Genomic DNA, 10,059 nt, shown 5'->3' with positions numbered 1-10,059 from the left:
TAATAAAAAAATCACTGAAAAATGTTGATGACTTTGCCCCAAAATAAGGTTTAAAACCCCTTTTCCCCACAGGTTATACTTTTACTACGCATGCGCAAGGGTTCCTCAACTGTGCGCATACGTCAGTGGAACCAGACGATAGGCTTAAATGTTTCCCGGCTTTACTGTTAAAAGCAGATGATTGGCTTTGCAGTGGGAGGGGCAGGACATGTGCACACAACTTCCATCTTTGCTGTTGCAGGTTTTCCTTATGTAGTTGTATTGTGGCATGTCTATTATAAATAGGGATGCACCAAATCCAGATTTTATGGGTTCGGCCAAATACCGAATCCACTGCTTAAGATTCGGCCGAATCTGAAACCGAATACCGAATCCTACTCGCATCCTTATTCCATTAAAAAAGTAAAACACAACTAAGTGGTTATTCTGCTTGGTTCCCTCAAATCTATCCTGCAGAGATTTCAGCAAGCAGGTTTTCATCTGCTTGATTCCATGATCGTCTGTTTCACTGTGGACATAGCGCTTCAACATCATCACAGCTGGCAGGACAGTGGATATGCATGCATTTTCTCCACTTATTTCTCTAGTCAATTCCTCGAAGGGTCTGAGCACCTTGAGAACATCCTCCATCAGAGTCCACCTCTGTGCATGAATATGCTGCATACCCTCCGTTTCGGACACGTAGATGTTTATGGCGCATTTTTGTTCTGTTAAACGATCGAACATCAGATATGTCAAATTCCACCATGTTGACACGTCCTGGATTAAATGGTGATTTGGCAGCCCCAACTCCTGCTGTAGAGCAGAAAGTCTTGATTCACCACTTGAAGAGTGCTTAAAGTGACCAACAGTTTTCCTGGACAGTGCTATCAGGTCAGAGACACTTTGTTGTGATAAAAGACTGTCGTGGATGCACAACTGGAGCGTGTGCGCAAAACAACCAACACTTGGAACCCCTGCCTCGGACATGGCTTTCCGCATGTTTGCAGCATTATCCCTCAAGACCAGGTGATACTTGTTAACAGGTATGTCCTATGCTTTGATAATTTCTTGCAATGCATCAGCAATGTTTAATGCAGTGTGCTTTCCATCGAATGCTTCACACTGAAGAATAGCATGTGTGCGCTTAAAATCAGCATCAATCCAATGTGAGGTAATACTGAGGTAGGACTGTGTAGTGTAATCACAAGTCCATATGTCGCATGTAAAAAGCATGTGCTTCAGCAACGTGTTGTTTTACAGTATTGTTCAAAATAATAGCAGTACAATGTGACTAACCAGAATAATCAAGGTTTTTCGTATATTTTTTTATTGCTACGTGGCAAACAAGTTACCAGTAGGTTCAGTAGATTCTCAGAAAACAAATGAGACCCAGCATTCATGATATGCACGCTCTTAAGGCTGTGCAATTGGGCAATTAGTTGAATTAGTTGAAAGGGGTGTGTTCAAAAAAATAGCAGTGTGGCATTCAATCACTGAGGTCATCAATTTTGTGAAGAAACAGGTGAATCAGGTGGCCCCTATTTAAGGATGAAGCCAACACTTGTTGAACATGCATTTGAAAGCTGAGGAAAATGGGTCGTTCAAGACATTGTTCAGAAGAACAGCGTACTTTGATTAAAAAGTTGATTAGAGAGGGGAAAACCTATAAAGAGGTGCAAAAAATGATAGGCTGTTCAGCTAAAATGATCTCCAATGCCTTAAAATGGAGAGCAAAACCAGAGAGACGTGGAAGAAAACGGAAGACAACCATCAAAATGGATAGAAGAATAACCAGAATGGCAAAGGCTCAGCCAATGATCACCTCCAGGATGATCAAAGACAGTCTGGAGTTACCTGTAAGTACTGTGACAGTTAGAAGACGTCTGTGTGAAGCTAATCTATTTTCAAGAATCCCCCGCAAAGTCCCTCTGTTAAAAAAAGGCATGTGCAGAAGAGGTTACAATTTGCCAAAGAACACATCAACTGGCCTAAAGAGAAATGGAGGAACATTTTGTGGACTGATGAGAGTAAAATTGTTCTTTTTGGGTCCAAGGGCCACAGGCAGTTTGTGAGACGACCCCCAAACTCTGAATTCAAGCCACAGTACACAGTGAAGACAGTGAAGCATGGAGGTGCAAGCATCATGATATGGGCATGTTTCTCCTACTATGGTGTTGGGCCTATTTATCGCATACCAGGGATCATGGATCAGTTTGCATATGTTAAAATACTTGAAGAGGTCATGTTGCCCTATGCTGAAGAGGACATGCCCTTGAAATGGTTGTTTCAACAAGACAATGACCCAAAACACACTAGTAAACGGGCAAAGTCTTGGTTCCAAACCAACAAAATTAATGTTATGGAGTGGCCAGCCCAATCTCCAGACCTTAATCCAATTGAGAACTTGTGGGGTGATATCAAAAATGCTGTTTCTGAAGCAAAACCAAGAAATGTGAATGAATTGTGGAATGTTGTTAAAGAATCATGGAGTGGAATAACAGCTGAGAGGTGCCACAAGTTGGTTGACTCCATGCCACACAGATGTCAAGCAGTTTTAAAAAACTGTGGTCATACAACTAAATATTAGTTTAGTGATTCACAGGATTGCTAAATCCCAGAAAAAAAAATGTTTGTACAAAATAGTTTTGAGTTTGTACAGTCAAAGGTAGACACTGCTATTTTTTTGAACACACCCCTTTCAACTAATTGCCCAATTGCACAGCCTTAAGAGCGTGCATATCATGAATGCTGGGTCTTGTTTGTTTTCTGACAATCTACTGAACCTACTGGTAACTTGTTTGCCACGTAGCAATAAAAAATATACTAAAAACCTTGATTATTCTGGTTAGTCACATTGTACTGCTATTATTTTGAACAAAACTGTATGTGGGAAGTGATGGACTTGTGATTTTGTAATGTGGCTCAAGCAGATGGAGTAGTTTGTTGAATCCAGTGTCTTCCACCATGCTATATGGCTGCAAGTCAACGGCTATCATTTTTCCAATTGCTGCATGAATGGCTTTAGCTCCTGTGTGATCTGAGGGCCACTGTTTGTTTGGTGTAGGGATAGCAAAGCTAGTAATGGTCAACTGCCATACCTGAAGTTGTTGCATTTTGGCTGCTATCTGTAGATTCCTTCACGCACAACTCGTATTCTTTTGGATGTTTTAGACGCAAATGTTTTAACAGCGGCAAAGTTGTGTACTGTTTAGGGTCCTTGCCACCACGAGACAAATCGGCAATGCAAATTGAACATGTAGCTCGACTTGAATCGCCTTCTTTTGGTTGAAATTACTGCCAAACAAAACTTTTTTTGCTCATGAGTTCCATTTTTAGATTCTCACAGCCTAATACATTCGACGGTCCACATGTAAACTACTTCACGTAATCAACGGCCGTGTGACGTCGACCAGCGTAGCGCAAGCCTTGGGTTCGGTTCGGTGGGAAAAAAAATCTAAGGTTCGGCCGAAACCGAACCCCGTCAAAAAGCCCAGTATTCGGCCGAATCCGAATACGAATCCTGGATTCGGTGCATCCCTAATTATAAATGGTCTCTGTCCCAATACACTTGACAGGGTGTCGACTTCCACGTAAGTGAAGCAATCCAAACAACACCTGTCAGTCTCTCAAGCACGATCTTAAAGGGCAAGTCTCCATCTTCTTTGCCAACCAACCTATGACAGTTTAGTCCAGATTAGTCCATCAACAGGTGTTAGGAAAACAAGCATGACAATACAAATCTTTGATCGGTGAGCCAATCGTATAAACATTAAAATGTATATAAAAATGCATTAATCTCAATTCACTCAGATCACACATACATCACAATGTGTGCTTTAAATATTTAAATGTCAGGAAGGTCATGTCTATTCAGATTTCTTGCATTTTTTCTTCTCAGTTCAGATGGGTTTTATTGACATTAATTTTTCATGAACCTTTGTTGCCACAACACTTTTTTTCCAAATCTTTGAACAATATGCAATAACAGTATTATGAGCATTAATTGTTATGAAGATTTATTATAATTATTGTTTTTATCCTATATGTGTGCGCACTCTGGGGTCACTAAGATATTTTAAATATGAAATTTTAAATGAGGAAGTAGAACATGTTCAACTAAATGTTCCTTATTTCATTCACTTCTCTCTCTTTCTCTCTCTTAGGAATCGGTGAAGACGTTGTCCATCAAGTTCTTTCTATGTGGTTCACATCATGAAAAAAATAGTTTTTGTGTGTGCTCAAGTTAAACTTTTGTAATATATTATTTAAAAAAATATACACAATCTTAAATCTGCCCCAGACTCATCCTTGTGTCTTCCTTCTATACTTGAAAATGTGGTTAATCTAGAGATATCGTTGACTTGATTGCAAATGATTGCACAGATACTATTTAAACTGAACTGAGATGACATCACTGAATTCAATGATGAACTTCCTTTAACTGTCATTTAGCATTATTGACACACTGTTTTCCAAATGAATGTTGTTCAGTTGTTTTGACATAATCTTTTATCTTTAAAGTGCTATATAAATAAAGGTGACTTGACTTGACTTTAGATGCAGTGATAAGTTTATTTTTAGCTCGTCTTGTCCAATAGTTGTAAAGTACGGCTGTTTATCTTTGGGTGCATCTATTGTGTCTCTCATCAAAGCTGAGAGGTTTATATTACGCACCAGCTACCGCGAAATAGAGAGGAATATTAGTCCACTGAGAGAAGCTGATCTTCAGAAAACTGACAGCATCTTGACATGCTTGGGAGTGGTAACCAGTGATGACACATGCTCCATCTCTCTCTCTCTGTCTCTCTCTCTCTCTCATGCTCAATCTCTCTCTCTCTGTCTCTCTCTTTCTCTCTCTCTCTCTCTGCGCATGCGTGAGCGTTAGTCGAGCGAGCGAGAAGCGTGGTGACTCTCTTTCTCTTTTTTTCTGGCCGCTGTTATCTTTTACCTTTTTTTACTTGTGGTATACAGTTGAAAAGGTTTAAGAAAGTGGTTTGTTGTCTGTCTGCCAGTTTTTATAACTGGCTGGATGACTTCAGGTGTGTGGACGCTAGACTTCCTCACACGGCGTCATGCGGAGAAGTTAAGTTTAAACGCTAGTCTGGAAGAGTGTAGTTTGGCTGTCGGAGAGGTGGTGGGTTGTGAAAATGCACAGTTGTTATTTTTTTTAAAACAGTTGAATTAGCAAACTTGTTGGTTGAAAGTGGCGTTGTTATTGACAATGCTTTTGTTCCATTGTTACCGTTGTCTACTCTACTCGTCTAAAAAAGTGATTCTATCAAACGTGCCGCCTTTCATAAAAAAATGAGGTGCTGGTAAAACTGTTAGAGAGATATGGCAGATTGGTTTCCCCAATCAAAATGATACAGATTGGTTGCAAATCGACCATGCTAAAACACGTAGTGTCTTTCAGAAGTTTTATGTACATGGTATTAAAGGACAATAAAGAAGAGTTGGATTTGACATTTAATTTCAATCATGACGATTTCAACTACGTAGTGTATGCTACGACTAATAGTATGAAATGCCTTAATTGCTGTGAAACAGGACACCTCGTGAGGGTTTGTCCAAAAAAAGAAGAGAAATCAAAGGAAAAAGTTTCATCAGTCTTGGTTGAAAAGGTTGGTGAGGAGGAGGGGATAGTGCAGATTGCTAGGAGTGAGGTACCACGTGGATGTAGTTGAGGAGAACACTGTACAGAAGCCTGTAGATGAAAACTCAGTAGATTTATTAGGTGATGCTGCAGCTTTGAAGAAAAAGGGGAAAGAGTGAGTGGTAGTGGCAGATGTAGAAGAAGCGTCTCTGATGAAAGGCATCAGTTAATTGAGGGTTTAGATATACAGAGTTCAGTAAATAATCAAGATATGGAGCTGGAAGGGTATCAGTGTTCTGGGGGAGAACAAGATGAATGTGTTTCTAAAACACCACAAAAAGAGAATGAAACGGAGCCATTACAGTAAATCAAAAAAACTAGAAAATGCCCAAACTGATACTGAGAGTGACACTGACGTTTCAGAATGTAGTGTTACTTTTGATCAAACTAAAGATTACTCTTCAGAACAGTCTTACAGTGTAGATGATGTTAAGCTCTTTTTGAGAGTCACAAAGAATGCAAGAAATCTGTGCATTACACAGTACTTTCCTGATTTGGAGCAATTTGTAGAAAAGGTAAAGATTTGAAGAGTGAAAGTCTTTTTACTGATCAAGAGGTTTACAGACTGAAAAAAATTCTCACAAAAGTTAATTTTCAATTAGGAATTAATGCTGAAAAGTTTTAAAATTACACTTATGAGATGAGGTTTTTTTGTGTCTTGATTATCTGGACCTGAAGGAAGTGTTCAGTAAGTCCCGTGCTACTTCTCTTCTTCCCCATCGTCCCTACGACTTTGCTATAGATTTAGTGTCAGGTAAGTCTCCGCCTAAGGGCAAGTTATACTCCCTGTCTATTCCTGAGAGGGAGGCCATGGAGAAATGCATTTCTGATTTATTAGCCTCTGGGTTCATCGGTCCTTCCTCTTCTCCTGCGGGGGCGGGATTCTTTTTTGTGGGTAAGAAGGATGGTTCCCTGCAACCTTGCATTGATTACCGAGAGCTGAACAACATCACGATAAAGAACACCTATCCTTTGCCGCTCATGTCTTCAGCTTTCGAGAGGTTGCAGGGAGCTTCCATATTCACAAAACTGGATTTACGTAATGCTTATCATTTGGTCCGCATCAGGAAGGGGGATGAATGGAAAACTGCCTTTAATACCCCTAGAGGGCACTTTGAATACTTGGTGATGCCGTTCGGGCTCTCCAACTCGCCCGGGATTTTCCAAGCACTCGTTAATGACGTGTTGAGAGATATGGTAGATCAGTTTATGTATGTTTACCTGAAAGACATACTGATCTTTCTTCATCTCTCCAGGAACACGTTCAACATGTCAGACAAGTGCTCCAGAGGTTACTTGAGAATGGGCTTTTTGTCAAGGCGGAGAAATGCGTATTCCATGCACAGTCCATGCCCTTCCTAGGATATATTGTCTCATCAGAGGGAATATGTATGGACCCTGACAAGGTTAAGGCTGTGATAGATTGGCCATCCCCAGATTCCCGTAAGGCCCTACAGCGGTTTCTGGGGTTCGCCAATTTCTATCAGCGTTTCATTTGTAATTTAGGCCAACTAGCCTCACCTCTGACAACTTTTACCTCCCCGAGTACTATGTTCAGGTGGTTTCGTTCACTAACCTCAAGAGCCACTTCATTTTGGCTCACATCCTTGTGGCCCCGGATCCCACACGGCAGTTCGTGGTGGAGGTCGATGCGTCAGAGGTGGGGGTAGGAGCAGTGTTGTCCCAACGTGCTGCTTCGGACGATAAGGTACATCCTTGTGCGTTTTTCTCTCATCGACTATCTCCTGCCGAACGTAATTATGACATTGGCAATAGAGAGTTGTTGGCCATCAAATTAGCATTAGAGGAGTGGCGTCACTGGCTGGAAGGTTCAGGAGGTTCCTTTTATTGTTTGACCGATCATAAGAATTTAGAGTACATTAGAAGTGCCAAAAGACTCAATTCCAGGCAGGCTCGGTTGGCACTTTTTTTCTGTCATTTTGAGTTTACTTTATCGTACCGTCCGGGTTCCAAGAATGTCAAACCCGACTCTTTATTACGCCTTTTTGATCCCTCTGCCCGCCCAGTGACTCCTGAGTGTATTTTACCTGAGAAATTAGTGGTCTCAGCACTCGTATGGGTGGTCGAGTCAAAGGTCAAGACGGCCTTACAAGGGGTAACACCTCCGTCCGGCTGTCCACCGAACTGTTTATTTGTGCAGGAGGAGTTAAGGTCCAAGGTTGTCTAGTGAGTCATTGTTCTAATGTAGCTTGTCACCCAGGGATAAGTAGAACTAATGGGTTGGTTAGACAATGATTCTGGTGGCCACGTATGGCTTGTGACGTCAGCTATTTTGTTTTGGCTTGCTCAGTTTGCGCCAGTGGTAAGTCATCTAACCGACCTCCTGATGGGCTTCTTCAACCGCTGTCTGTTCCTTCGAGACCCTGGTCCCACATCGCTCTAGATTTTGTTACCGCCCTCCTGCCTTCTAATGGCATGACGGTCGCTTTGACCGTAGTGGACCGGTTCTCAAAGGCGGCACATTTCATTCCTTTGCCCAAATTACCTACAGCCAAGGAGACAGCGGTCACTGTCCTAGATCACATCTTTCGGCTTCATGGCCTCCCGGTAGACATGGTTTCTGACAGGGGATCTCAGTTCATATCCAAATTTTGGAAAGAGTTTTGCAAATTGTTAGGAGTGTCAGTTAACTTGTCTTCGGGTTATCATCCCCAAAGTAACGGACAATCTGAGCGAGTCAACAAAGATTTAGAGAGGACGTTGTGATTTTTGGTCTCCAAGAATCCTTCTTCCTGGAGTCAACAACTCTCTATGGTGGAGTACGCCCAAAATTCGTTGTCAGCTACGTGCCTCTCTCCATTTCAGTGTAGTGTAGGGTACCAGCCACCAGTCTTTCCCAGTCTGGAATCTGAAGTTGCGGTCCCCTCCGCTTACGCGTTTGTCCAGAGGTGCCACCGCACCTGGACCAGTGCCCGTGAGACTCTGCTCCGGGTGAGGGAGCGCACTAAGGCCAAAGCCGATCGCCACCGGTCAAAGCCTCCTGTTTACGTTGTGGGTCAAAAGGTGTGGCTTTCTACCAGTAACATTCCTCTGCATTCCATTTCTAATAAATTAGCTCCCAAATTTATCTGCCTATTTACTATCACCAAGATCATTAGTCCGGTGACAGTCCGCCTTAAACTACCTCCTGGGTACAAGAGTATACACCCCGCCTTTCATGTGTCCAAAATTAACCCTTTGAAGTCGAATAACACGGATACGCGTTTTGAGTCATTTTCTCCTGATAACCCCGAAAAGAACTTAAATTACACTTTCAGTTTTAATCGTACAGATAAAACAATACATCAATCAAATCTGTAAAGGGTCTACTTTTTTTGGATACAGACATAATAACAACAAACCTTTGTGCACTTATAAAATAAAGATAACAAACAAGGTGTGCTGTCTGCAGCCTTTGTCTGCGCTGGTCTTCATTTACAAACATGTAATTAAAATGAACTGTAACTCCGTGAATACTCAACGAAGAGACATGAGAGCGATATCTATATAAAGCCTGACATGTTTACTTTTAAACTAAACAAGTACCCCCGAAAACAAATATTCTGTGATAAAGTAATCCATATGAAAACATTTACATTTCATTTACATTTAATCATTTAGCAGACGCTTTTATCCAAAGCGACTTACAAATGAGAACAATAGAAGCAGTCAGGTCAACAAGAGAACAACAACAGAATACAAGTGCCATGACAAGTCTCAGTTAGTCTAGTAAAGAACGCATAGCCAGGTATATATAATTTTTTTTTTTTTTTTTATTAAAGGGGGGGTGAAATGCTCGTTTTTACTCAATATCCTGTTAATCTTGAGTACCTATAGAGTAGTACTGCATCCTTCATAACTCCAAAAAGTCTTTATTTTTATTATATTTATAAGAGAAAGATAGTCTGTACCGATTTTTCCCGGAAAAACACGAGTGCCTAGAGGCGTGACTTGTGGGCGGAGCTAAAGAATCATGAGCGCCAGTAGGATTTTGCGTTGAGAGCGTTTGGAAGCTGTGACACAGATCCAGAGGCTGAAATTTAACAAGAGCAGCATCAGCAAAGGCGGTATGCTATGTGGTATGTACTGAAACTGTATATATTTGCTTAGCGGTTTTGGAAAATGACTTCCACTTTATGTCGTCTTTTTTTTTTTTTTTTTTTTTTAAGCTGTACATGTGGAAAGTGCAGTTTGATGACAACATCGCATGTTGTTTACTTGATGTGCTTACGCGCTGATAGCTAAGTTAACAACACAGAGATATTTGAAGCAGTTTTACTCACCGCATGTGGTTCCAACACACAATCGTGACCCTTTTCCGTTGGGACTGCATTATCCTTAAGAAATAAAAGATGTGCAATCCGAAATGCAGGGAACAAACAAAAACACTTGCACAACTCCGTTGATGCTCTATAAAAATAAAC

Source organism: Carassius gibelio, chromosome A3, assembly GCF_023724105.1.
Source record: "Carassius gibelio isolate Cgi1373 ecotype wild population from Czech Republic chromosome A3, carGib1.2-hapl.c, whole genome shotgun sequence".
NCBI lineage: Eukaryota > Metazoa > Chordata > Actinopteri > Cypriniformes > Cyprinidae > Carassius > Carassius gibelio.
The sequence above is the reverse complement of the archived record's forward strand: the minus strand, read 5'-3'. Positions refer to the sequence as shown.